We start from the raw sequence: 26,618 nt of genomic DNA, 5'->3' as shown, positions 1-26,618 counted from the left end.
GGTAGACGGCTGCCTCTTCTGCCCTTCACTGGGAGATTGTAAAAATAGGATAAGACTTCAATCTAAATGGGGTAGTTCTGAAGAGAAAAGGGAATGGGGCTGGGCATGGTGGCTCATGCCTGTGATCCCAGCACTTTGGGAGGCCAAGGTGGGTGGATCACTTGAGGTGAGGAGCTCGAAACCAGCCTGGGCAACATGGTGAAACCCCATCTCCACTAAAACTACAAAAATTAGCTGGGCGTGGTTGCGGGTGCCTATAATCCCAGCTATTTGGGAGGCTGAGGCAGAAGAATCACTTGAACCCAGGAGGTGGAGGTTGCAGAGAGCTGAGATCACACCACTGCACTCCAGCCTGGGTGACAGAGCGAGACTTCATCTCAAAAAAAAAAAAAAAAAAAAGGGAGATGAATAATGTTTTTGCTTAAGTACCATGATTCTCTTCTCCCTGATCCCACCTACTTTTTCTTTTTTCTTCTTTTCTTTTTTGAAGCTTCTCGAGTTGAGAGAGATTTGTGCCTTTGAACTCCATGGCATATTCATCCTCTAACAGCGACATAGAGGACTACAGCTCCAAATCCAATTCCAACCTGAGCCTCTCTGTGGGCTATTTCCCCTGTGAGGACACCCCCTGTGAGGACACAACCTCCTGTGAAGACGCAACTTCCAAGGATCCTTCCATCCACTTTCTCCCTCCCATCCAAGGGGCATGGGGGACTGAAAGGATAAGGAGATGCATGAAGAGACAAGACCAAATTCAGGATGAACCAGAGCAGTTTTGCAAACTAAGCATCTTCCTAGCCTGGGACGTGGACGTCAACTCCAACAACACAGACTCAATAGCTAATAGGCTTCTAAATGGAGACAACCAGTGGATAGATGAGTTACCAAAAGAGAAAACAAAACTGTTGACAAACTGAATAATCTTGTGCAAGAGTTTCAGACATTTCTAGAAAATCTGAAAGATGCTGAAGATGATGACGCCATGTTTCCTGAAACGACTCAGAAAGATTTCCAGTTGTCCGGCGACTCCCCTCTGGAAATGGTTCAGGTCAGTCATCAAGAACATGATGCTTGTCAAGACCTGCCCAAGTGCAAACCACCAGAAAATAAAGATGTTATGCAGTCTCCACAGACTCCTCTAAGGCTTAAGGAACATGAGCTGGCTGAGGAGAGCAGAGATGCCTCACAGGACAGCAAGGGCTAGGCCTGGGTTGAACCACAGAATCTTACGACCACCAGGAAGCAGGTCCCAGGAGGTCTGACGTGAAACCAGTGGGAGACAGATAACAAGGAAGGGAGTCAGGGTGGAGTTTTAGGGAAAAGACTGAGGAACACTGAGGGAAACAAGAGGGTAGCAAGCAAGGAGAAGGGCTAGCAACTATATCTCCCTCCCCACCAAAAACGTACATATTCAGTATTAATGAGCATTGAAACTTTGCATTGACACTTGGGCTATTTTTTTTTTTTTTTTTTTTGAGACAGATTCTTGCTCCATTGCCCAGGCTGGAGTGCAGTGGTGTGATCTCGGCTCACTGCAACCTCCACTTTCCGGGTTCAAGTGATTCTCCTGCCTCAACCTCCCGATTAGCTGGGATTACAGGCATCCGCCACTCTAACTTTTATATTTTTAGTAGAGATGGGGTTTCACCATGTTGGCCAGGCTTGTGTCTAGCTCCTGACCTCAAGTGATCCACATGCCTCGGCCTCCCAAAGTGCTGGTACTACAGGCGTGAGCCACTGCACCTGGCCTACTTGGGCTATTTTTGCAAAAAAGATGTGAGTTCCACAAATGAGTAAATGTTGAGTTGGCTGCTGTCATGGTTACACCTACCTAACACATTCTTTATTTTCTTGGCAGATGATAAGCCAGGCAACTGCAGGCCAAAGGACAAGTGCTCCAGAGATCTCAATCCTGTCAGAGCAGCCAGAGAAGGATGACACTCCTTCCCACACACAGGCCCAGTGCTGCCTGAACTTTGGGTGGGCCTTCAGCTGCCTGAGGCAATGTATCCTCTCCCCTCTGCTGAGGAGGGATCACCCTGTGAAGGCCACCAAGAGTCCCCATCGGCCAGCACCAAGGAAAACACTCTTTCACAGACGCAAGAGAATTCAACCTCAAGAAACCCTTGAATTAGGACATTCCATATAGACAGATTTTAAAACTTTTTGGAAAGTTGAAAATAATCCATAATGAGGATTCCATTAATAATCCCCATCAGTTTATTTTTTCCTCAATAAACAAAATAAATGCTCTTGTTACCCATGTCTTCCTCTTCCAGCATACCATCTTGACTCACATTTCAAGCATACGTGTTGTCTAAAATTTCCTGAAAATTCTTTCTCAGGAAATTTTAATTAGTATTATGCTTCCTAAACTCAAGTATTATTTTTCTCTCCTCTCACCCATTTATACTGTATTTTACCCTAGTTTATCTATTTTATGTATTTTAACCTATTTTATCATTAACCCAAATCCCCATTTTCAGTAGACAGCAGCGTGACCCGTCAGATTTTCATGGTAGCAGGATGATTTGGATTGAACTTGCAGGACTTGAGCGAGCGGGAGTGGATATTGAGTCACCAAGGAAATTAATTTCAATTTCAGGAAATCGGACAGCAATTCTGATATTCCCCAGGGACCTGGGATGCAATGTGAGGATTGTGATCACCACTTAACCACTCTAAGTCTAGCTGTCCTCATTCAAAAGATGTGGAAGATAATAATACATACCTCACAGGGTTAGTGTGAGAGTTTATGAGGTAATACAAGCACTTGATAAATATTATTACTGTTGTTGCAAGTAGACATTCTCCTGAGGAACTCTCCGGAGAACTTGTTCAAGGGATATCTAAGAATGAGAGTTAATTAAGAGTCAATTCTCATTGAAACATTTCCCACACAGAGCAGTACTTACCAAAAGTTCAGAGTTTTCAGCAAATCTTAACCAAGTCCTCTCCCAACCCATTCCATTCTGCCCTCTGAAACTCCTTTGCAATTGTCATTGAACATTCCACTAAATGTCAACTTCTTTGAGGAAGACAGCCCTCAGCCTTCTTGTCCTGACTCTCACCTCCCCAGCATCTCTACCATCCTCCTCATTCAACCACAGGTTCACTCAACGTCCTCCTTCTTCTGCTGGCACTACCATCCTGTGTGACCTTCAGAGTTTATGTGGCAAAGCATATGACTCTTCAGTTTCAAATTCCTTCCTTTCCTCAATTTCAATTCCCTATCCCTCTCCTTCCTCTCTTCTTCCTTCCTTCTACATATATTTAGCAAATAGGAGTGCCAGATACCTTTCTAGCTTGTCAAAACAAAATCCCTCAATCTTTAGGCTCAAGTGACTTATTTAAGAGATAAAGTCAGGCAAACATATGACTATAAAGAGTATGAGTGATAATACTGTGTAGTGGGTAAACATTGAGTTCTAATGAAGTAATAATCCACTCAGCATGGGGAGGTTGGTTGTAAAAGGTTTCCTGTTCCCCAACTTCTATCTGCTTCCCTCTAGATCCAACCCATACACCTCCTTCCCAAACTTGGCATGTCTACCGCATCTAGTAACACCTGCTTTGCCTTGCCTTTCTCTTCTCCCAGATACTTTAAAAATCTATGCTCATTAAGTTCCCGAAGGGGACCCTCTTGCTCCTTACTGCAGCCAACACACAGAACCATAGGGATTTCCCTCTCCATTTCCTGACTGCCTGGGAAACTCATCCTTAAAGATCCTGCTCTAGGGTTACTATTGGGCATTACTGATCCCTCAGGCAAAGGGATCATGACCCTCCTTTAGCTGTCCCCTAGTCCCTGCCCTGCCACCTTCTTGCCATGACCTGTACTTTTCAGCCGTCTTTACAGATCTATTTTATCTGTAGACTGTGAGATCTAAAGGCAAGCACCAGGTCTTAGTTCCTTTATATTGCAAATCCTAACACACTGGGCTGGGAGCAGTGGCTCACACCTGTAATCCCAGCACTTTGGGAGGCCGAGGGGGGTAGATCACTTGAGGTCAGGAGTTTGAGATCAGCCTGGGCAACATGGTAAAACACTGTCTGTACTAAAAATACAAAAATTAGCCAGGTGTGGTGGCAGGTGCCTGTAATCCCAGCTACTCAGGAGGCTGAAGCAGGAGGATCATTTGGATCCAGGAGGCAGAGGGTGCATTGAGCTGAGATGGCACCATTGCACTCCAGCCCGGGCAATGGAGTGAGACTCCATCTGAAAAAACAAAAAAACAAAAAACAAAATCCTAACACAGTGTTTAGTAAAAAGTAATCTCTCTCTCTGACTCTATGTAATTCTTTAAATGTTTTTAAAGTATCCTGTCTATATAAATTTTAAAAAGTGAAATAAAACAGCTTTGCTATTCTTTAAGTCAAAAGAGACTGATCAGTAGGGTCAGAAATAGGAATGAAAAGGGAGGCAGACAAGAAGAGAACATGGCCATCAAGTAGAAGTCAAGTGAGATGGCCACCTATCAATTGAGAAATCTATTAACTAGAGGAATTCAGAAACTAAATTGAAAATTTAATTCAACAAATATGCCTGGAGCCTTATTGTTGCTTTAGACTAGACACTATGATAGGCCTGAAAGAAAGATGACATCTTTTACTCTCAAGAGACTTGCAACCAGTTTTATTATTTTAATTCTTTTTTTTTTTTTTTTTTTTTTTTTTTTTTTTTTTGAGACGGAGTCTCGCTCTGTCGCCCAGGCTGGAGTGCAGTGGCACAATCTCGGCTCACTGCAAGCTCCGCCTCCCGGGTTCACGCCATTCTCCTACCTCAGCCTCCCGAGTAGCTGGGACCACAGGCGCCCGCCACTGCGCCCGGCTAATTTTTTTTTTTTCTATTTTTTAGTAGAGACGGGGTTTCACCATGGTCTCGATCTCCTGACCTTGTGATCCGCCCGCCTCGGCCTCCCAAAGTGCTGGGATTACAGGCGTGAGCCACCGCGCCCGGCCTTATTATTTTAATTCTTACTCTAGTAATTAAGCTCTAGGACAAACTCAACCAAAATACTTTAAAAGACTGTCTACACTGAATAAGATGCATTGTTCTTTAGTAAGATTTCTGACATACTTGTGTTTATTCATCAGTGTTTTATAAACCTGTTTGGCAGGTATGAACCTGTCCCTAAAATTTAAGCAATGTACTCTGCAAGCCTTTACAATAAAGTAAGCCTTCCATGCCCTTTGAGGTTGAGTGTCATGCTATATATTAGAAAGCAGGACAAAGTATTTTAAAATAAGAAGTATCTCAGTATCTCTTAATTATAGTGTCAAATATGTTATTGGCCAGGAGTGGTGGCTCATGCCTATAATCTCAGCACTTTGGGAGGCCAAGACTCAAGGATCACTTGAGCCCGGGTCTTTGAGACCAGAAAATTCACAGCTCAAGAGGATGCATGGGTCCAAGTTTAACTGGCCACAAGAACAGTGTGTAAAATCCTCTTACAAAACAAAAGAAAAATGAAGCGAGTTATAAACGATTTCCTAGAGAGTGCTAAAGTCCTTACACTAACAATAAAGAAAATTTTGAAGGAACAGTTAATTGCTTCAAAAATATGTCTCCTCATTCTACATTGCAAGTAGGAGAACTTATATAGCATACAGGACAATCTCCAATTTCAAGATGAATGGGTGGGTTTTATATTGCAATGCCTGGAGTCAATCTTTTCCTGCCACCTACTAATACCTCAAACAAATAGAACAACCCTGTGCTTTCAGAAGTGAAATAAGATCTTCATCAGATAACACTCACTGAGTGAGCCAGTCATGAGCAGAATGAGTAAAAAGCCTCAGGATAAATTCCCCCAAAGGGTTATTAGCCTAGATCAAGAAGTACCAGGACAAAACAATTTCCGCTTTATTCCACCTTTCAAAGGAATTCCATAGTTTTAATGACCATTTGATTTCAATATAATATGCTTTATAAGGAACTACTTCTAAGACATTTTCAAATGGTATGGTATACACCATAGCTTTTCAGATTGTGGCATTGAAAGAAAATTCATTTCATTACTACTAAATTCTCTCAGTCCAAAAGAAAACCAAAATAGCAATTTATTTAGTTTTTCCTCACCTGCATCAATAAAGATTATTTTAAGTACAAATCTCTAAAAGAAAGAGCTCTCACCCTAGGGTAGAGGCTTCCTGCATACCCACTCAGAAAGGAAAAGAAAACCCTTCAAACATCTTCATAGTTAATGTGTGTTTGGATAGTCGTTTTCAAGTTTCACTTCCATCAATCCTTCTGTCATGCATCTTTGGGGCCAAGATTTTCCTCAAGCAGGGCATGGGGATGGAAAGGAGAATTTTTCTTCAGTAAAATCACTTTAGAAATCAAGTTAGTACCATATTGCAACCAACAACTTAATAATTGATTCATATAAGGATCAAAAATAGATGCTAAAACCATTCAGTGAATCACTGTCAGGGAAAAAACAGGCACATGGTCTCTAAGATGACCCCACAGGTGCCTTCCCAGTCATCAAGAGGATTAGGCACCTTTACAATGGAGAGGTCTGGTCAACACCAACTTATCCAAGTGATTAAACTTAGCCTAGCTAATATCATGCACCTTCTGAAGAGAAGCAATGTACACTTGCTAGCAATGTTTAATTCGAATCTAATTATGAGGACACCAACAGTTAGATGAATCTAGACTATAGCACATTTTACCAGACAACTGTCTTGGACTTTTAAAACATGTTAACATCATAAAACACAAAATAAGAAAACACAAAAAAGACAGGGAGACAAGACAGTTCATAAAAGAGATGAAGGAAACATGACAACTAATAGCTATTTGTGATTTTTGATGGAATCTTTGATCAAAACCAAAAGCAAAACAAAAAATACAGTAAAGGATAGTTTGGTTTTGAATGTGGGCTAGGTTCTTAGGAAATTTAGGCTGAAATATTTAAGGGTAGAAGTGTCATGATATCTGCAACCTACTTTCAAATAGTCCAGGAAAAAAAAGACAGAGAGAAAACAAAGATGGCGAAAATACAAAGAAAAACTCTAGTAAGTAAGTAGTACAAATCTCTATTAAAGTGTTACATCTGCTACACTTGTATGACAGTAATATCTTTTTTTTTTTTTTGAGATGGAGTCTCACTCTGTCCCCCAGGCTGGTGTCTCCCGAGTTCACACCATTCTCCTGCCTCAGCCTCCCGAGTAGCTGGGACTACAGGCGCCCGCCACCAAGCCCGGCTAATTTTTTTTTTGTATTTTTAGTCGAGACCAGGTTTCACTGTGTTAGCCAGGGTGGTCTTGATCTCCTGACCTCGTAATCCGTCCACCTTGGCCTCCCAAAGTGCTGGGATTACAGGCATGAACCACTGCACCCGGCCGACAGTAATATCTTATGATATCATATATATTTAAAACATTAAAACATTTACTCTAAATAAAACCTAGATACTAATTTGATTTCTCAAGTGATCTAAACTGGGCAATTCTTTAATCTGGATTTCTTCATTCATCCTGGGGTTGGGTTCACAGCTGGCTGCAAAGAATTTTCAGTCTCATAGATTGGTAAATATTCATCCTTCAAGTCCTAACCGTAAAAAAGCAAATTGGTTCAGTTGAAAGCAGAGTAGCATCTAGGTATTTTTCCAGAAGATGTAAGATTTCATGAGTTTATCTAGCTTTTGCTGAGATTAAAAAGAATAATTTTTGCCAAATGGGGAGATAGGTCCTCTGCCCTTTCAAATTGTTGCAAGTTTCAAAGCCTGAATATCTGATGTCTACCTTCAAAATATCGTCTTTTAAATTTTCTGTTTCTCACAAATCAAGAACAGCCTGACACTTATAATACTAATAATTTCTTCAAATTATTTGAACATTTTCTTTTATTTCGAGCAGTGACAGATTGTTCTGCTTCTTCCTACCTAACAAGAAGAACAGGCATAGTCACTATATAATGTACTGTGCATTCTGCGGGACTTCTGAGAGTGAAAGAGGGTGCTCTTATAGTCTTTTTTTTTCTTGAGACAGAGTCTCACTCTGTCGCCCAGGCTGGGGCACAGTGGCACGATCTCTGCTCACTGCAACCTCTGCCTCCTGGGTTCAAGTGATTCTCATGCCTCAGTGTCCCAAGTAGCTGGGACTATAGGCGTACACAACCACACAGGCTAACTCTTATATTTTCAGCAGAGACAGGGTTTCACCATGCTGGCCAGGCTGGTTGGGAACTCCTGGCCTCAAGTGATCTGCCCACCTTGGCCTCCCAAAGTGCTGGGATTACAGGCATGAGCTACCATGCCTGGCCTATATAGTCTTTATGAACATTTTTAAGCATGTATCTCTTATATGATTAAAGCCATAGATTCTCTCTTAAACTAATGCACATATTCATATATACTGACCGCTTTGCAAATAATTTAAAAAGTTCAAAGACTCTCCAAATCTTATTCTTCAATCCTAGGTTAAAAACCCAAGTTCTTAAGTTTGACTTCCTGGCTTCAATTCCCAGTCCACCACTTATTTGCTGTGGATCCTGGGGAAGTTACTTAACTTCTCTGTGCTGTTTCCTCATCTACAAACTGCCATACTAATAGTATTAGCCTCAAAGGGCTGTGGTAAGGATTAGTACCTGGCACATAAAGAGTGCTTACAAATTTTACCTGCTGCTAGTTGCTGTCACATAATTCCTCTGTTTTAATATCTGCTATTGTTCCTAATGACTACAGAATAAAGTTCAAGCAAACTACCATTAAATCTCTCTATAATCGGATCCCGAGGCAATTTTCTAGTCTTATTTCACAATACTCCCCCACTGCCCCTCACACTCCAGAACCTTTATGTTACTTGCTCCTTGTACCTTCATGCTCCAGTCCTTTTGCCTATGCTGTTACCTCTTCTTGCCCTAATGTGCTACTTCTCCAGTCTACCCTGCTGCCCATCCACTCCCAAATGGGCATTCAAGACCCAGGTTATACTGAAGCTCCTCCATAGAATAGAGCAGGTTGGAATTAACCTCGCTCTTCCTTATGCCACCACAGCACTTCACTTTTACCTGTAGTTAGTGTACATTTTATCCAGACTTACAAAAATGTGCACTTATGTCTTTCCCTCCCACTAGACAAAAGCCCCTATGTTCTGCTTATCTTTGCATGCTCCAAAGCCCCTGGCCCAGTTTCATGTACACACTAGCTCCATGATAAATAATTCGTAAAATGAACAGTTCATCTGCAGGAAATAATTTAAACAGATAACATCTGAAATTGAATGTCATTTCCTTTCAGAAAACCTAACTAGCTTCTACTTTAATTAACTCTCGTCCCTGGATATTTATATGAGGGGGGTGCAGGGAGACACAGCACACAGCACAGCGTAGATGTTTCCTGAGTGGAAAAGCTCAGGTTCATACAATAGACAAAGCTAGTTAACAAAAGAATATCCACACCTTTCTACTTCTCTGAGTACAGACTTATAGTACAAAGTGACTTACAAAGTCACCTCTGTTTTAAATTTAAAAAGTTTTTTAAAGTCATTGCATTTCTAAGTATTCCAGATATTTAAATTCATTCATTCATTCATTCAAATCCATTTAATGAACATTAACGTGGTAGGGGCTGTGCATAAAAATGAGCATGATACATAACCTCTGTGTCACATGATTTCCTTTCACTACTGTTTCCGCCTGTTGATGCACATTTATGCAAGTTAATTTAAGGATCACAGTGGGCAGGAAATGATATATCTAGGCTAAAATGATGCATGAGATTCCTAAGGTGCCCTACAGTGGGCCATCAGGCATCACTAAGAATTCTCCCTGCTCTTTCATTCATTTATTTAGGATTCATTCACTTGCTGAGGTGCCCCTAGGTGCTGGCCATTATTACCTTTCATGCCAAGGACATGCGGATACATGATGTTGTTCCCTTTCTCTAAATGTTCAAAGCCGGGCAGCACAGCTAATTACCATTTGTTCAACAACAAATGATAATTTCTTGGGCACATTTTCCTTGCCTGTCTTCATCTCACAAGAGCCTATTTAAAAACGTCTTCTGGACATTGATCTGGCAACACCAGCTTACGGTTCATTTTTACCTTAAATGATTGGTTTTCTACATGAACCACACAGTGGGACCGAGAAAGTTTCCTATCACAATAATTGGGATTGCTTTGCTTCTGTTATGCAGTTGACACATGGGAATTGGCCCACTTGCTAAAATTTGTTTGCAACCCCCACATCAGTACCTTCACACTCATTCACGGACACATGCAAAGGAGTGAGAATTCCGAGTCAGCCTCACGGAGTTCCCAGCTCAGGTTGAACAAGGCAATGCTCCACTTTCCTGCATCAGTTCAGCCCTCCTGCCATAAAGTGTCCTTTTCATGGTCTGTTCCGTGTCACATTTTTCACATTGTTCACATGTTTGTGCTTGTCATCAATCGTTGTGCTGTTGAAAATGGCTCCACGCACAGTGTGGAAGGGCTGCCTGGTGCTCCTGAGGCAATGAGGCTGTGCCTCAAGGATGAAACCAGTGTGTGAGGTCAGCTTCCTTCAGGCCTGAGTTACAAAGCTGTTGGATGTGCGTCAGTGTTAATGACTCAACAACATACGTGAAAACGGTGTCTATGTCTAAACAGAAACACACATAAAACAAGGTTCTGTATTGATCAGTTGGCAAAAATGCTGTGGTCAAAGGCTCGCAGGAACCTCCCTCCGCATTTCCCCTAGGAAAAGTATTTGGTCATTCAGTGTTCACAATCACGTCAGAGCACAACTACCACAAAAAACAAGAATCAACTGATTTTATCAGGTAAAGAGTGCAAAAACCCAGCCATACACTCTGAGTTCTTTCAGCTTTACCTTCTGAGAATTCAGTGGGGCCACAAAGTGAGGAAACAAAAGTCACCCTCTGGATAGAGGCACTTGGTGTTTTCTGTCCTATTCTGTCCCCCTGGAATTACCCACAGTCTTGCAAAGAAGAGATTGCTGTTCTGCTGGCTAACAAGAGGAGAAAAGAGGTCCACAGTCCACAGGGACTGTGGGTAAGTGTAAATGGATTTTTCTTGGGTGTTGCTGTTTTCGCTTATGAGAATTCTAATGCTTTAAGATCTACTACTCTTATTTCCTGCTTGATACTTGGCTTTCAACTATCCCAACCACACAGTAGGCCCAATCTTATTGAAAGGTCTGTGTCCGACCTCAGGTAAGACCAATGTAGACCACAAAGAATCAAAAATCCCACTCTTCTAAGCAAATAATGCATTCTTTAATTTATAAAAATTTATCAAAAATAAGACAATTTAAATCTCACCAAATCATCCAAAACTTTTGAAAATGCCTCAGAATTCACATTTCTCTTGGTAGAAATGTGACCTCCTCAAGCAGGAAAACAACTTCCGGACATCAATGTATTGCAAGCTAGCTTCTCTGTTCCAGGAATTCTATGCTTAGAACCAGAAGCATCTAACAGAGTGTTCCATCCTGTGTCTTCTTAACTCTTCCCCAAGGTTGAGATAATGTTTATTTGTTGAACAAAGCAGTCATCCAAGAGCAGATTTGTTGAAAAGCTTCCAAGCAAGTTGTGAGGCCAAAGCAAAGAGGAAGAACAGCTAATCAGAAATCAAGAGCAAGAAAAGTTAGATCCAAAATAGAGTACAAAATGCCCAGAATAGCCCAGAAAGACAGCTGATGACCTTTTCCTCGAAAATATCTTAATATCACAATATCAAATAGCCTAACTATGTCAAGCCAAGCATATAACTACTACTACAACAATAAAGGAATTAGGTAAAAATCAAACAATAAGCAAGAAAAGCTGATGGAACGGTAAGAATTTGTGTTCTGAACCACAGATGAAAACACAGAAGACAATTCACTGTTCTATTGTACTTAGGATTCCACCACTGGTAAGGGATTACACCTCAGCTCAAGGTAATAGTCACAAGAAACTCTCAGGGCTATTTCTATCTGAAAGCTGCTATCATTTCTACAGAGAGAGCACACGTTATCTTCTGCCTACGGACTAAATGGATCCTGCTACAATGGCTGTAAATTGCACATCCCTAATTTAAGTCTCCTCTCGGCTGAAGCAGCTCTGAGCTATGATTTGACCAGAAGACTAGAACAGCTACGGTACAGAAGGAATGCAGACCCACACCCAGGGGACCCAATCTCGTTTCTTTGATTATATTGCACACAGCCTTGAGCTACTGCTAAATAATAGATTTAAGAACTATCAAGATCCCTTCCCCAATTTCTCTACTCCTGAAACAATGGGAAATCATGGCTCACTGAAACGACGGAGTCAGAACCCAGGTTTCCCCAACGTATCATAACATTAAACCACACATCCACTAAATAAGAGCAAAAATTGTCTTGGACCTTCGTCCCCCTTCTTAAAAAACTGTTGAGGTTACATATCTAAAAGGCATCACAGATACTTGAGCCTCCTAATTAAATGTATAAATGCATAGAGACTTGAGAGAAAAAACACCACTTGTTCAGTTACAGAGCCAGCATGTATGTACACACACATCCACACGCCACTTATTTGATCGTTTGCTAAATGTGCAAACTCTTCCTCTGTCTACAGTTACACACTAGCATATCTGTCTCACAGAGGAAAAAAAATCGAAGTCATTGGCTGCCAATTTCCTAAGAGGTGAGGAGAAAGCGAAGCAACTGAGAATGAAAAGACTGCTATGGCTTTGACAAGATGAGCAAATAGCTTCTAACAGTCCACAAACTACAGACACACACACACACACAGGCACACACACACACACAGGCACACACACACGCAAGGCATCTGCTTGAAGGGAGAGTTCTAAAAGCCCAACTAAATCTCTATCTGATGGTAAAAGTGAGCCTAGGTATTTGGTAGGAAAAGAAGAAAGCACTAAAGAAAAAAAACGGAAAGGAAAACATTTTGTGAGTTACATGATGAAAACAAGATCATTTACATATTGTCCAAGTTATCATGAACCAATTAAGCACAAAACAAACAACATGTGACACAATTCCAAATAAGACTGCCATCCCCAAACAGCATTTTTATAATTTTTAGTACAAATTGCATAAAATAAGATTTAGTTCACAAAAGACAGTCAGGAGATAGAAAACCCCACTCCCCACATAACAATGAAAGTGATAAAGACTGCAAAAAGGGTATAGAGAAAATGGTGCAAAGGATAAATCCATAGTAGATGCTTTTCTTTGGGGATGACATTATCTCAATGGCTACAAATTGACTACTTACAAACCACTGCACTACAGGGTGGAGTGATGATACAGGCAAGCCTGAGTTAACAGCTAACCCTACTGCCCCACAACCTTCCTTGGCCTAATGCAGAGAAGACAGAGATGAAGCTGGACAAGGGGCTCCCACCTCATTCTTGTACCTGGGTCCATTCAGCCTCAAAAATGGTATAACAAAACAGCATTCACCACTATCATGCATGAACTCAAGGACCACTGGCACAGAGGAGAGACTAGGGTATTGCTTGCACTCTTAGGCAAATGAAATTTCATATATTTGCCAGTTCTCAGAACACCTAAGACTGAAAGTACAGCTGGGAGCAGTGGCTCACATTTGTAATCTCAGCACCGTGGGACGCCAAGGTGGGAAGATCACTTGAAGCCAGGAGTTCAACACCAGCTTTGGCAATAAAACAAGACTCTGTCTCCACAAAAAATTTAAAAACCAGCTGGGCATGGTGGCACATGCCTGTAGTACCAGCTACTCAGGAGACTGAGGGGGGAGGATCACTTAAGCCCAGGAGCTCAAGGCTGCAGTGAGCAAGGATCGCACCATTGCCCTCCAGCCTGGGCAACAAACCGAGACCCTGTCTCTTTAAAAAAAAAAAAAAAAAAGTATAATATATACAATTACAAATTTCCTTTGTGCAAAATGACCCTACTTTCGTATAAATCTCAGCTCCACTGGTCTCTTTTTGAACAAGTAAACCAGTTCCGAAAACCAAGAGCATCTTCACTGACTCACCCTGGGGAGGGACATGCCAAGGACACACGGACAAATATTTCCTTTCATCCTTCCTCTGAGTTTCACTCTAACGTGAGGCAAGTAGAAAAATCTTTTTTGTTAGTATTCACTACACTGAAATTAAAAACCGAAGTCTCATGTTTTTAAAAAGTGATCTGAAAACTCTCATAAAGTATCAGATATAAATGGGTAATCTTAGTGACAAGAATGAGAAATATAATGACTATCATTTTTAGTGTCAGGTCTATGTGCCCTGAAGCACACTACTAACACTATTGTAGTCAATTGTTACCGCAAATTTTGGGGGTATCTTAGGGGTGGACATTTTACCATCCCCATTTTACAGATGTGGACGCTGACCCAGAGAGGTCATGAGACAAGAACGTGGTGGAATTGTGATCTGAATGTAGAAAGGTCTTAAAGCAAAGTCTACATGCTCACATCCCGTATTTGTTTGGGAAAATACATTTTTTCCTAGTTCTATACTTTTAAGATCATTCTTGACTCAAGATTCATACTTTTAGGGACTGGTTTTTCAAAACTTCCTTAAAACAAGTTAGGCTTAATGAATTTGTTCAGAAAATTCTTTGAGAGCTCCTTCTGAGCTCAGGCCTGCCTCCATTTTTCTTTCTCTATTCGTCTCCCTAGACACATCAGGTCTTATAAGCTGAGTCTTCCCTGGGTCTCTTACTTTTCCAGGTTCTTGATCTGATTGGTGAGATATCCTGACAGTTTCTATGGGAATCCCCAGACACGTCTCTCTTTTGGATCTATTTCCTCTTCCCCTACATAGTCCCTTCTTGTACCATGCAATTGAAACCTTTCTCTGCCAGGGCAATAAGCCCCACCACACCACTCACATATCAGAGAGGGCTTCCACCTGGCCACACCCCACAAGAGTAATCTACAAAAACATCTTCCTGTTGAGTAAGCAGCTTGGAACATCACATTGAAGCAGACAAATCACTTGGCTACCTAAAGTTCAACATCATTCCGAAGTGCCATGAATTAAAATTACTTTAGTCCCTGAACAAACAAAATGGAATCATCACCAAAAGATATGCACAACACATTCATAGGAGCACTATTAGTAATACGCCCAAACAAGAGACTATCTAAATGGCCAGCAACCGTAAAATAGGTATACAATTGAATAGTATTAGAGCGAAGAGAATGCAAAAAATATTGTATATAATAGTGTAGATTTCACAAACATAAGCAAAACAAGGTAGACACAAAATATTCACTGTATGATTATATTCATAAAGACAAACTAAACAAAGGCATCACAAGGCAGGATATTGGTTGCTCCTGGAGCATGAGGGGAGGAAGGCTCTGGGGTGCTGGTAATTTTCTACTAATCAAGGTGCTGACTGAAGAAGTGTGTCTACTTTGTGACATTTATCCCCTCAAGCTATCCACTTAATGATGTGTGCACTTTCCTCCATGCATGAGGTCCCTCAGCAAAGAGCTGACTGAGACGGACCCTTGAGAGCATCTGGTCCGTGCCCTTTGGTTGGCATAAGACCAAATGTTTCCCATGGACGTTAGATAGCTCATGGACACAGAGGAAATTCATGAAAGGACTGGAACTGGACATCAGATCTCTTAGCTCCCCACACAGGTACCAAAGCTGTGTGACAGGATGTTTCTCTAACTTCCTTCCTTTCTGTGACTGCAGCCAAGGTTTAAAAGGAAGAGAATCACATTCCTATTATGAATATGATCCAGGGGGTTCCAATCTCTTACTGACATCCATGCCAGGAAAACCATCTAAACATGCTTTAGGATATGGCAAATCAGAGAAAGTCAGACAGTTCACATTCACTGGCCAGGCGACCGTCAGCACGCTCCTTACCTCTCTCATATCCTCATCCAGATCACTGAAGTGTTAACTCCTACCCTGAAAGGGTGCCATGAGGATAAGGTAATAAGTAGTGTCAGGGCCATGCCTGGCACACGGCAAGCATTCAGAAACACTATTTGTGGAATGAATATGGAATGAAATTAATCAAATGCTTGTCACTTGGTAGAAGCTCAATAAACAGTAGTTATTATTACTGAGCAAGAGAAATAGGGAGGAAGTGGGTAAACATGGTTGTGAGAAACCAATGCCTCATATTCTAAGCCTACTGGGTCATTAATGGGTCAACTAGCAATTCTCACTGGTGTAGATAAGGTGGTGAAATGGTCTGTGAGGTGGAGAGTGCTGAAGGACTCGAGAAGAGGGCTATGCTCTTTATTTTATATACTACCAGGTCGTCTGTGTTTTCCTTCTCAGTGCCAAATGAAGATTTGTTCATCGCCTGCCACGTCTAAGTCCTACAGCCACCTATGTTATTCATGCTACTCTTAGAATTTACAGGTTTTAAAAGGGGGAGTGGATACAAACACTCCTAGACTTAATTAGTAGACTCACTAGAGTCAAGTAACTTTACTCCTGGAAAAAAATTCACATACACTGAGAGGTAATTGCAGGCTTCAGAGAGGTCTGAAACGAACCATGGCCAGAAGTGAGTTCACTTACGTTTTTAAAAAGCAGGTTTAATGCTGATTTATTTCAGTTCTTCAAATCTTGGATGTACTTAGCAAACTGATCCACACGTTCTTTTATACTGAAAAGAAACAAATACAAAAACGACAAGTGAAAATTACAGCGCATCAGAAATAATAAAAGTGGCAAATGGCTGTTATATAAAGAACATTAAACTAGATAACATGAGTAAAATTAAAAACAACAAAACATGTGTTAAGGACTTCCTTCCATCCATCCTTTCTCTCCTATCCTCCTTCTTCCTTCGTCCCCGTCCAGCACTCCACCCTTCTCTCCCTTCCTTCCTCAGTTACTGGACAACCTCAAATATTCCCTGATGACTGATTTTTCCGCTGAAACCACCATCACTAATTTTTATAGCACAAAGTAGAAGTAGCACATGGTATGTACTCTATGAATGTTTGTTGAGTAAATGAATGAACCATGGTTTTCCAATATTTTGTCGTTAAGGTAAAAAAAAATAGGAAATGCCCACAATTTATTATTTTGCTGTCCAACAGGAACAAGTTGTATAAAATATGTAGAAATACATACATTATTTTTCCGACTTGCATTTCTGATTCTCTTATCTCTTGAATAACTCATACTTAGGGGAAACTTCCCATTAGTATATACGGGCACATATATCCTCACCATGATACAGTAATAAAATATATTTTGGTACTAAAAGAATATTTAAGAACAGTGAAAGCTCCTTTTGAGATGCCATCTCTTCAAATACCTCAGAACTACCTGCATCCAAAGGAGAAAGCAAGAAGTCTCCCAGTTAAATAAAAGATCTATTGCCACACGTGTTTTACAAATGCACACAGAGTCAGGGCCAGTCCTAGACAAAATTATGACATATGGATGTGGCTGTTTCCTTTCTTCTATCTGTCCTTTTGAGGATTCATTAACCCCAGATGTTTAATCAAGCAGGGAAGCAAAAGGATCAGCTCCAAGGTTGCAACAACTTAATGGATATCCTTCATGAGGACATTTTTTATTTAAAAAAAAAAAAAGCTTCAGAAAAGGCAGGTGCTTAACAGTGAAATAAAATGCATTACTGACTATGGAATTTCAGGAATGAATGGGGGTGTGGATTTTCATCATGGAATTTCTCAACAACCCATCAAATCATATCAGGTAAGTATCTGTCCGTTCTGCTTTCTCCTACAGCTGGCTTCATATATGGCCCATATATACACACTAATCCCAGCAAATTTTAAGTAATTTATGATATATACATAGGCAAGCTCAAGTTTAAGACTAGGCTATGCTCTGAAAGTAAACAGTCATGTTAACGAGCAGTTTTCAAAGTGAGCTCCTAGGAATCCCACCCTCAGGTGCTTCTGAGAGCAGAGGCAGAAGTGAGTGGATGTGCAGCCTTGTGCGGTGCGATTTCACTTTCATGTTTCATACTTAGACCCAAGATTTAGTTGGGGAAGTGGTTCCTCCAGCTGCTTATGAAAGAGCTGAAACAATCAATGGAACCAAGTAACAATTAGATTAAAAGCGAGTGCAGAAAATCCCAGTCAGTCCACAACACAGCTGATCTAACACCAAAATCCAACCACCACCTGTCATAGGGCCTTTATGGTAAAATACAAGTCCCAGCCCGAGTCTCAGGGCAGACATCAGCCCGGGTCTGAGCAGACAGGACCTGGGCCTTCTCTTCTTTCCTACTCAGCCCCCTCATCTCCTGCCCTGGAACATCATGAGCAGAAGGAAGGGCACCTACACTTCCATGAGGACTGAGTCAACAGTAAGAGGGCAAGATTAGGGTGCAGTGGGGGGCTGCAGATGTTCACAACATGGTGAAGCAGGGGTCTCCAGAAGAGAACAAGACACAGCGGGTTTCTGCAAGTCAGTCACTTCCCAGGCCCTGCCCTGATCCACACCAGCCTCCTTGCTGGGAATTCCATGTGCAAGGTTTACATGCTTCACCTGGATCAGGGCTCTTGGCTAGGAATGAGAAAGGAGAAAATTAGTAGAAGAGTTTAAAAAGAAGAAGAAGAAGAAAAAAAACCCCTATGTTCTATAAAACCCATTTCAAAACAATATGTAAAATGAAAAAAGTGGTGGTGGCGGTGTGGGGCGGAGGGCAGGCGAAGATGGGAGGAGGATTATGAGAAAATAAGCATTGCCTGAATGTGCTCCACAGAAATTCACATTAACTAACAGGCACTGAATATATTCAATCCCTCCCTCAGCACAGAGCTCCGATTATTTGGCCTAACCAGGACTGAATACACAAAAACATTTAGAAACATGAACCATTATATTTTTTGAGTTTTCATCATAGGACTGGTTTAAGTAAGTCAAAGATGTTCTTTGTTCTACAGTTTTGATTGAATGCAAAGAGACTTTAGTCATTTCCTCAGAAACAGACTTAAGCTATAAATACTAACTAACCAACATAGCCACTCGCAAAAAGACTCAATGACAAGTTTAATTTAAAAACAAGAACACATTACCAAACTGAAAAGTAAGGCATAAAAAAATCCAAACCCATGCAAACAACATTCCCAGAAGAAAAACCCTTAGTGAAATGACAAGTATACTTACAAACAGCTTTTTATTTGACTCACAAACCTATCCCATACATAGAGAAGAAAAAAAAGAAACCAGTCTATATTTGGGTCCATTTAATCAAACGAACTCTTAACATCCTGCCCACAACCTCAGGTCTCAAATTCCAAGATAATTCTCCAACCATTAAATAAGTGATTTCTATGGATCTCTTTGAGATAAAAAACACATTTGTTACTATTGTTTATTTTCTAAATCCCTTTGCTATCCTAAAGTATGACCATCATGAGACTAACATGTTAAACAGTCATTAAAAAGCAAAGTTTCTGTTTATTCTAATACATAATGCCATATTTCAGCCTTCAAAATGAAATGGAATCTGTAGTCTCCTTTCAGATACGACTTAAGTCATTAAAGCAAGGGTCTGTAAGAAGGCCAAATGTGGGTCTGCCACCTGTTTTTGTAAATGAAATTTTATTGGAACACAGCCACACCCATACATTTACATTTTGCCTGTGGTTGATTTTTCCAAGACACAATGACAGAGTTGAGTAGTAGCAACAGAGACTGTAAGATACACAAGTGTAAAACGTTTATATCTTCCCTTTTAAGAAAAGATTTGCTGACCTCTGGTCTAAAAAACCAGCTACTTCAGTAGACTGTCTTAAAATAAGAAATGCTAATCCTGGTGTAGTAATGTTGCCGGATAACTACCTAAGTCACTTAATCACTTAAGCTTTACCTGCTTTAATTTTTTTCATTTATGATACACTAATTGCAATATTTATTGGGAATATATATACCAGGCAATATTTTAAGAGCTTTACTCTTAGTAAATAACAAATTTGTTCGTTTCATTCTGACAAAAATCCTAGGAAAGAAGTAAATTATTTCCATCTTCTAAATGAGATAATCGAGGCAGAGGGGTTAAATAACTTGCCCAAGGTTAGGTAGTGGAGAAATCAGGACCAGAACCCAGGCAGTCCAGCTCCAGAGCTCATTTCTTAACCTTTATGCTACATTGATAATACTTTCCATTTTATAAATTATACAAAATAAAATCTCAAAAGATCTATTAGTTAGGTTAGGTCAATCCAGTAAAACATACCTCTGCACAATTTAGGTTAAGATACCCAAAATAAGACTATACATGGACTTCCATGGACTTTTAAGACCCATCTAAGATTAGAGCCAATCTTGGGGTACTGGGAATATAAAAGCCTATCATATTCTTTATTTTTTATCATAAGTAATCAAAGAATCAAGCTAACTGACCAATATCTATCTTTTCTTTGGTAAGTAAGGCCTCTCCAGGAGGTTCCGGCCCTTCAGAAAAGCTTCAGGAGGAAGACTTAGCAGAGAGACTCTAAATCTTCCACGTTTGCTCCCATCTAGTCTTACCCCCAAGTTTCCATCTGAGAAAACGTTGAGTAAGCGTCAACAGAAATTACGGAAAGATTGTTCTCATAGCCTGGCAAAAAGAGCTCTATGCAGCCACAACCATCACATGGTCAGGAAGATATCCCCTTGCTGAATCACCCCCACCACTTCCTGAAGTTCGCTGGGATTTTGGGAGGAAATATGTCACCTAAGTGTGACTCAGTGCCCTTCTGTACTGAAATATAGGTTTATATGATTCCAAATAAATAGAGAGACAATATAGCACTAAATTACTCATCACCAATTCATGTGCATAGATGGTCTTAACCATTTTGTTGTTGTTTTGGGCTTTTTTTTTAGGAGACAGGGTCTCACATTGTCATCCAGGCTGGAGTGCAGTGGTACAATCACAACTCACTACAGCCTCGAAAGTCTGGGCTCCAGCAATCCTCTTGCTTCAGGCTCCTGAGTAGCTAGGAATATAGGTGTGCCAGCTTGACTAGTTTATTATTTTATTTTTTCGTACTGATGAGGTCTCACTTTGTAACCCAGGCTGGTTTCTAACTCCTGGTTTCAAATAGTCCTTCCACCTCAGCCTCCCAAAATGCTGGGATTACAGGCATGGGCCACTGCACCCAGACTTTAACTTTCTTTTTAATTACACTAGTCTCCAGTTGGTTTTCAATGTCTGCAGAGTAAAGTCTAGATCCTTGAGTTTGACATTAAATACCTTCCACATCTTGCCTTTCTGACTTTTCCAATCTTATCTCCTTCTATGTTGGTCTTCATGCCTCCAGGATGGCTGGCTTTTTCTTCAGTATATCATATCTACTCCTGTTTCTGAGGCCATACTCATTCCGTACCCTTTGTTAAAGACCCTATTTTCTCCTCTGCTACCAACATGAAAAACTCTACTAGCAACACGCTCGAAACCATATTTGTGGCTCAATACATATTACGTCCCTAAGTAGTCTTCCTTTTCTCTCATTGCCAACACCCTGTACTATTTCCACCACCCATTCATTCGGGTATTTAATCACATATTAATGTTCACTGTTTAAATATTCCAAAAGTCTCTTTTGCTTTCTCAATAAGACATTGTTCCTCAAATAACAGATTCTTTCAAATAGATGCTTGGCATTTTCAAATTGTAGATGAAGAGTCCCTGACAAGTAGAGCTGACAAGTAACTTAGCTGAAAAGCAAATTCCAATCACAAGCTTGGGCTGTGTTAGTTACATGGAGCCCAGCCAACCAATAAACATCTGTATTCCAAGAAAGCTTTGTTTTCTGACTATCTAGTAACTCTCATGAGCAAACTTCAAACTTATTTCTTTGTGGGATTGTTAGAAAAAAGCCAGCAGTCAGTTCTAGCAATCAAAGTGAAGATCAAGTGGTACAAGGAAGTGATAGCCTTTAGCCAATAAAATAAATAGACATTAAAGAGATGAAGAAATTACATGTTATGGTGTATCTGCAAATCTGAGGATGGATGAGGGCTTGGGATTCATCCCTCATGCTTTAAAAGGTTTAGTGTGCAGTTTTTTCTGTGTTCCCACAGTACTAAGCACTGTGCTGTAAATATTAGCTCAATGAATAATCTGATAATCCCATGTCCCAAAGTCCTCAGTGAACCCGTTTTCCATGCCAAAATAAAAGTCAGTGTAGTCAATTTCCCTCGAGGTTCCAAAATTTTAGTATTTGTAATATCTACTGACATATTACATCAAACAAGGCCCACATGTTTTTAAATTAACATGTTGCTTTGCAATCATATTTGAAGTGTTTAGTAATGGCTTGCTTTCTTTGCCAATACGGCCAAAGTATTTTTCTTTTCCACAGTAAGATCATAATTCAAAGATTCTGAGCAGTTGTAGAATTCAAAAGTTGTCATTCTTTGAAAATTTTGACTGAATTGACTGAAATGATTAAAGTCTGCCATAAAGTTTTATATAAAAGTAAACATATGTACAGTAACATGCTATATGAGACTGTACTGGCAGCCTAGTGAAGCAAAGAACATGGTTCAGCTTCCTGGTATACCAACTATATACCAATTTTTCTTTGTGGCAAATATTTTAAAACTTTATTTTATATGAGAATAATATGGACTGAAGTGCAAAATTTACATAACAATGTATTAAAACTATATAAAAATATGAATTATAGTGTAAAATTACATAACAATATATTTAAACAGTGGGTTTCAATTCAGTTGGGGGCAAGAACTTTTAGAGTAGATGTTCCCATTATTTGTACACTTCTTGAAGCATCAGGGTAGAAATCAGAGATTGCAGATTATAGTCAGTCATCATGTCCTCAGAGAAAAAAAGCATTCTATAAATGTCCTGAAATATGTTCTATCCTTTTTGAAAATGTGGAAGAAATGACTGCACCACTCTCAAAATTCAGGCATCCATATCCAAGAAATCCTGTAAAATCAAGTACTTCCACTCAATCACTAACCAATATGTGACTGCAAATATCACTCAACAAATATGAAGTCAAACCACTGAGATCCCACAAGCATTGTGAAAGGCCATTCTGAACTAATGTGAAATTTGTATAGTGACTGAATAAAAGCAATGACTTCAGCCCACTGGAATATAACACTTTATCATGTCAGTAGAACTGCCGGAACTAACATACCCCAGTGAGGTCATCATAGGTCTGAAAAGTGGGTTGGCCCATTATGAACTCTATCATTACTGACCCCACAAGAACAGCAGAGACTCTGTCCCATAAAATGTCCCACATGGAATAGGCACATTTTCATTGTCAGATTACAACCATGATCTCTGCATCATGTGCGTTTAAGGGGGAAAAAAATGGATTGGTGGGTTCATCTCCTCCCCCATTTTCCTTCTCATTTTACCACAGACCAGATTGATAGCTGCTTTTTTGGTTGGTAAACTGGCAATTGACAATGCTCATCAAAAGCCCTAAAAATATAATAGCCTTTGGCCCATCATTCTACATTTATTAGACTTACAAGAAAAACATGGAAAAATGAGCAAAGATAAATATATACTCTTTTCACAAGAATGTTATAATATTTACAATTAAAAAAATGGAAACAGTCTAAATGTCTGTACACTGAGGTACATCCATCAGAATATTAAGCAGAACCAGGTTACAGGAGTGGTTACCAGTAATTCATGACATAGAAGGACACCCATGATATACTAAAGGATCTGCTTTTTCATAAATATACACACACATAAAAGTCAGGAAGGATAACCATCTATGGCTTTCAACACTTTATTCTTCCCCTTCGTCACGGATCCCAGAGCAGTCTACTACCAGTAACATCTTTAATTAGAGACAGATGTGGGAGGGGAGATGAAAGGCGAGGTACACGCACATTTTTTTAAAACCTCTCCCACCCCCAGTCAGTGGGTCTTGTGTCTCCCTCTGAGGTATGCTATCATATGACACCATGTTGACAGTGGCTGTTACTATGCGGCAGGGTTTCAGATTAATGTGATTTAATTTTTCATTTTGCTTATCTGTATTTCATAATTGTATTATAAACAATAGGGACTGCTTTTGTCAAAGGAAGCAAGATGACTTAGAGGGTGGAATTTGAAATAAATCAGCCTGACTTTTAATACCCCACGGCCACAACGGTTAGCTATATATGATCTGTCAAGTTACTTAGCCTATCTAAGCCTCAAGTTTTCTCATCCAACAAATAGGCAGAATAGTATGCAGCTATTTTATTATTAGAGAAGCTAACAGAACTGCATATTTGATAAAGGAATGATTACTATATAGCATGTAAAATACAACTTCATTTAAGAGTATATATTTTAAGAAAAAAATTGAAATCCTAGCCTTATCAGAAAAAAAAATAAGCATATGGGGAAAATTTCATCTGCAATGGTAACCAAAAATGCATATTAAACAGCCATGAGTTACCATTTTACATATACCAAAACACACACAAAATCCTAACACTCACTGGTGGCGATGTTGTAGAAAAATTGCTGGTCATGCATTGTTAGTGGCACTGTATTTAATACAAAACCTTTAGGAAAGCATTAATGCATGATATGTAATAAGAGTCACTAATTACATCCAAATGGATTTGCCTTAAGGAAATAATCTCCAAAAGGCAGGAAAAAATTATATACACAAAGGTGTTCATTACAGAACTCTAAATAACAATGAGTAATTGGAAATATCTGAATATCCAATATTAGAGAGACGGTAAATCGTTTAATTAAGTTGGGGAAGTCAAAGCAATAAAATTAAGAAATTATCAAGGCTATAATGCTAAAGACCATGGAGAACAGGAACTAAAATACCTATACTTGGAAACTGTATAAAATGTAGATACGGCAGGATACGGTGGCTCACACCTGTAATCCCAGCACTTTGGGAGGCCGAGGCAAGTGGATCATGAGGTCAGGAGTTTGAGATCAGCCTGGCCAACATGGTGAAACCTTGTCTCTACTAAAAAATACAAAAAAATAGCGGGACGTGGTAGCTGGCACCTGTAATCCCAGTTACTCAGAAGGCTGAGGCAGGAGAATTGCTTGAACCTGGGAGGCAGAGGCTGCAGTTAGCCGAGATTGCGCCATTGCACTCCAGCCTGGGCAACAGGGCAAGACTCTGTCTCAAAAACAAAACAAAACAAAAAAGTAGATATATGCACAGGAATGATTGAGGTGAGTAGGAACATGTGGGAATGAGGAGGGGAGACTTCTTGACAGAAGGCCAGTAAGCAGGAAAGCAGAGGGGTGAATCAAAGAATGCCTTCAGCAGTCAGACCAGAAGGCATAGTCAGCCATCCTAACTATTTCTGTTGTATGAAAGATAATAAGAGACTTCTACTTTGTAGGTGTGTTTACAATATTGAATATATCCGTGCAATAATGTGTGTATTATTTATAATAAATACACATACTGAAGGAGATGCTCACAAGTTTGATGACAACAGTACTCTGATGAAAAAGGTTCACAGCCCAGTGCAGAAGGCTTTAAAGCGGGAGAAAAATCAACATCAAATCAGAATTTCAAAAGATCGTGCTGGAGACCACATCAGAGGATGAATTTGGAGGCAGGGGATGCAATTATGGTTTCAGGGCCATGAACTAGCAGTGAGAACGCAGGGAAGAAGAAAACTGAGAAAAGCATTTAGGGGATTCAGTTGGGGCACGAAGCAGCAGATATCACTAATGACTCTACGACTCTGGTTTCTGACTTTTTTCTCTGTGGGAACAGAGAATTCAGAAGACATAAAATAAAGTGGCGAGGGGTGCATAATTAAATTTTTCTCACATTTGAGTTCCAAAAGCCTATGGAACCTCTTGGTGAATACATATACAATATATTGGAAAAACAGGTCCGGAAGGTTTAGTAAAGAGCCCTGGGTTCACTCATGGCTGAACTTCATCCATTTAAAAGTGGTCAGCAACAAGATGGGTTTTTGATAAGTGCACTGGGAGAGAACACAGGTCATGGAAGCACAGCCATTAAATAATTTTAGGAAGGAAGGGTCTAAAAGACGGGAGAAGTCCAGGAGAGGATGGAAGGAGAAGGCTGGCTAGGGAAGCCGGCTCTGTTAAGTGACCCACCACACCCACAAGCCCTCAGTGATGTGAGAACATCCTGGCATCATTATCCACTTCCAAAGCAAAATAAGGCCCCTCCACTTCCACCCCTCACCCTTACACAGTTGGAAGCTGAATGAGATGGGCTTGGTGAAGAAAGATGTAACACTGGCATTCTTAACTCCTACAGAAATCAGTAATTAAGTGCACTATCCTAAGCTTAATTTATCAAGACATTCTAGAAAAAGAATATTCTCCCCTGCAAACTGATTTTAAATAGTCAACCAATACAAAAAAGAATACAGCAGTACTTTTTGAGATTAAGAACAAAATCTCCCTAATGACCAGAAAACATGAAAAAAATAATTTCTAAGACTACTGTGGCTACATTTGCCTAACTGCCTGACCAGCATTAATGACAATTTCTCTTTCTTGTGAGATTCCATGACCCTTCTTCACAACACCATCAAGGACTGCAGCTTTTTGAGGCCACTATGGGTCCATGCCATGTCCTCTCTTAAGAGGAATAGGAGTTAGATTAAAGGCAAATTTTATACTTTTCCCATTGCCCTTAAAAATTAAAAAGTCTGGCTGGGCACTGTGGTAAGAGCCTGCAATCCCACCTACTTGGGAGGCTGAGGCAGGAGGA

At 40.2% G+C, this 26,618-nt stretch overlaps 1 protein-coding gene and 1 pseudogene across 14 annotated transcripts in view; one reads left to right on the top strand and one right to left on the bottom strand.

Moving 5' to 3' along the window:
* The window catches only part of LOC103218783 (liprin-beta-1), a 177,807-nt gene that overhangs the window by 103,179 nt on the left and 48,010 nt on the right, over nt 1-26,618 (bottom strand). For all 14 annotated transcript variants that reach the window (XM_007968002.3, XM_007968001.3, XM_007968005.3 and 11 more), the window contains exon 2: nt 16,495-16,582. The gene's annotated coding sequence lies outside the window, so the exon portion shown is untranslated. The remainder of the gene's footprint in view (nt 1-16,494; nt 16,583-26,618) is intronic.
* LOC103218781 (uncharacterized protein C12orf71-like) lies at nt 445-2,158 on the top strand (annotated as a pseudogene).

The sequence above is a fragment of the Chlorocebus sabaeus genome, chromosome 11 (assembly GCF_047675955.1).
Source record: "Chlorocebus sabaeus isolate Y175 chromosome 11, mChlSab1.0.hap1, whole genome shotgun sequence".
Taxonomy (NCBI): Eukaryota; Metazoa; Chordata; class Mammalia; order Primates; family Cercopithecidae; genus Chlorocebus; species Chlorocebus sabaeus.
This window is presented reverse-complemented; position numbering and strand designations above follow the sequence as displayed.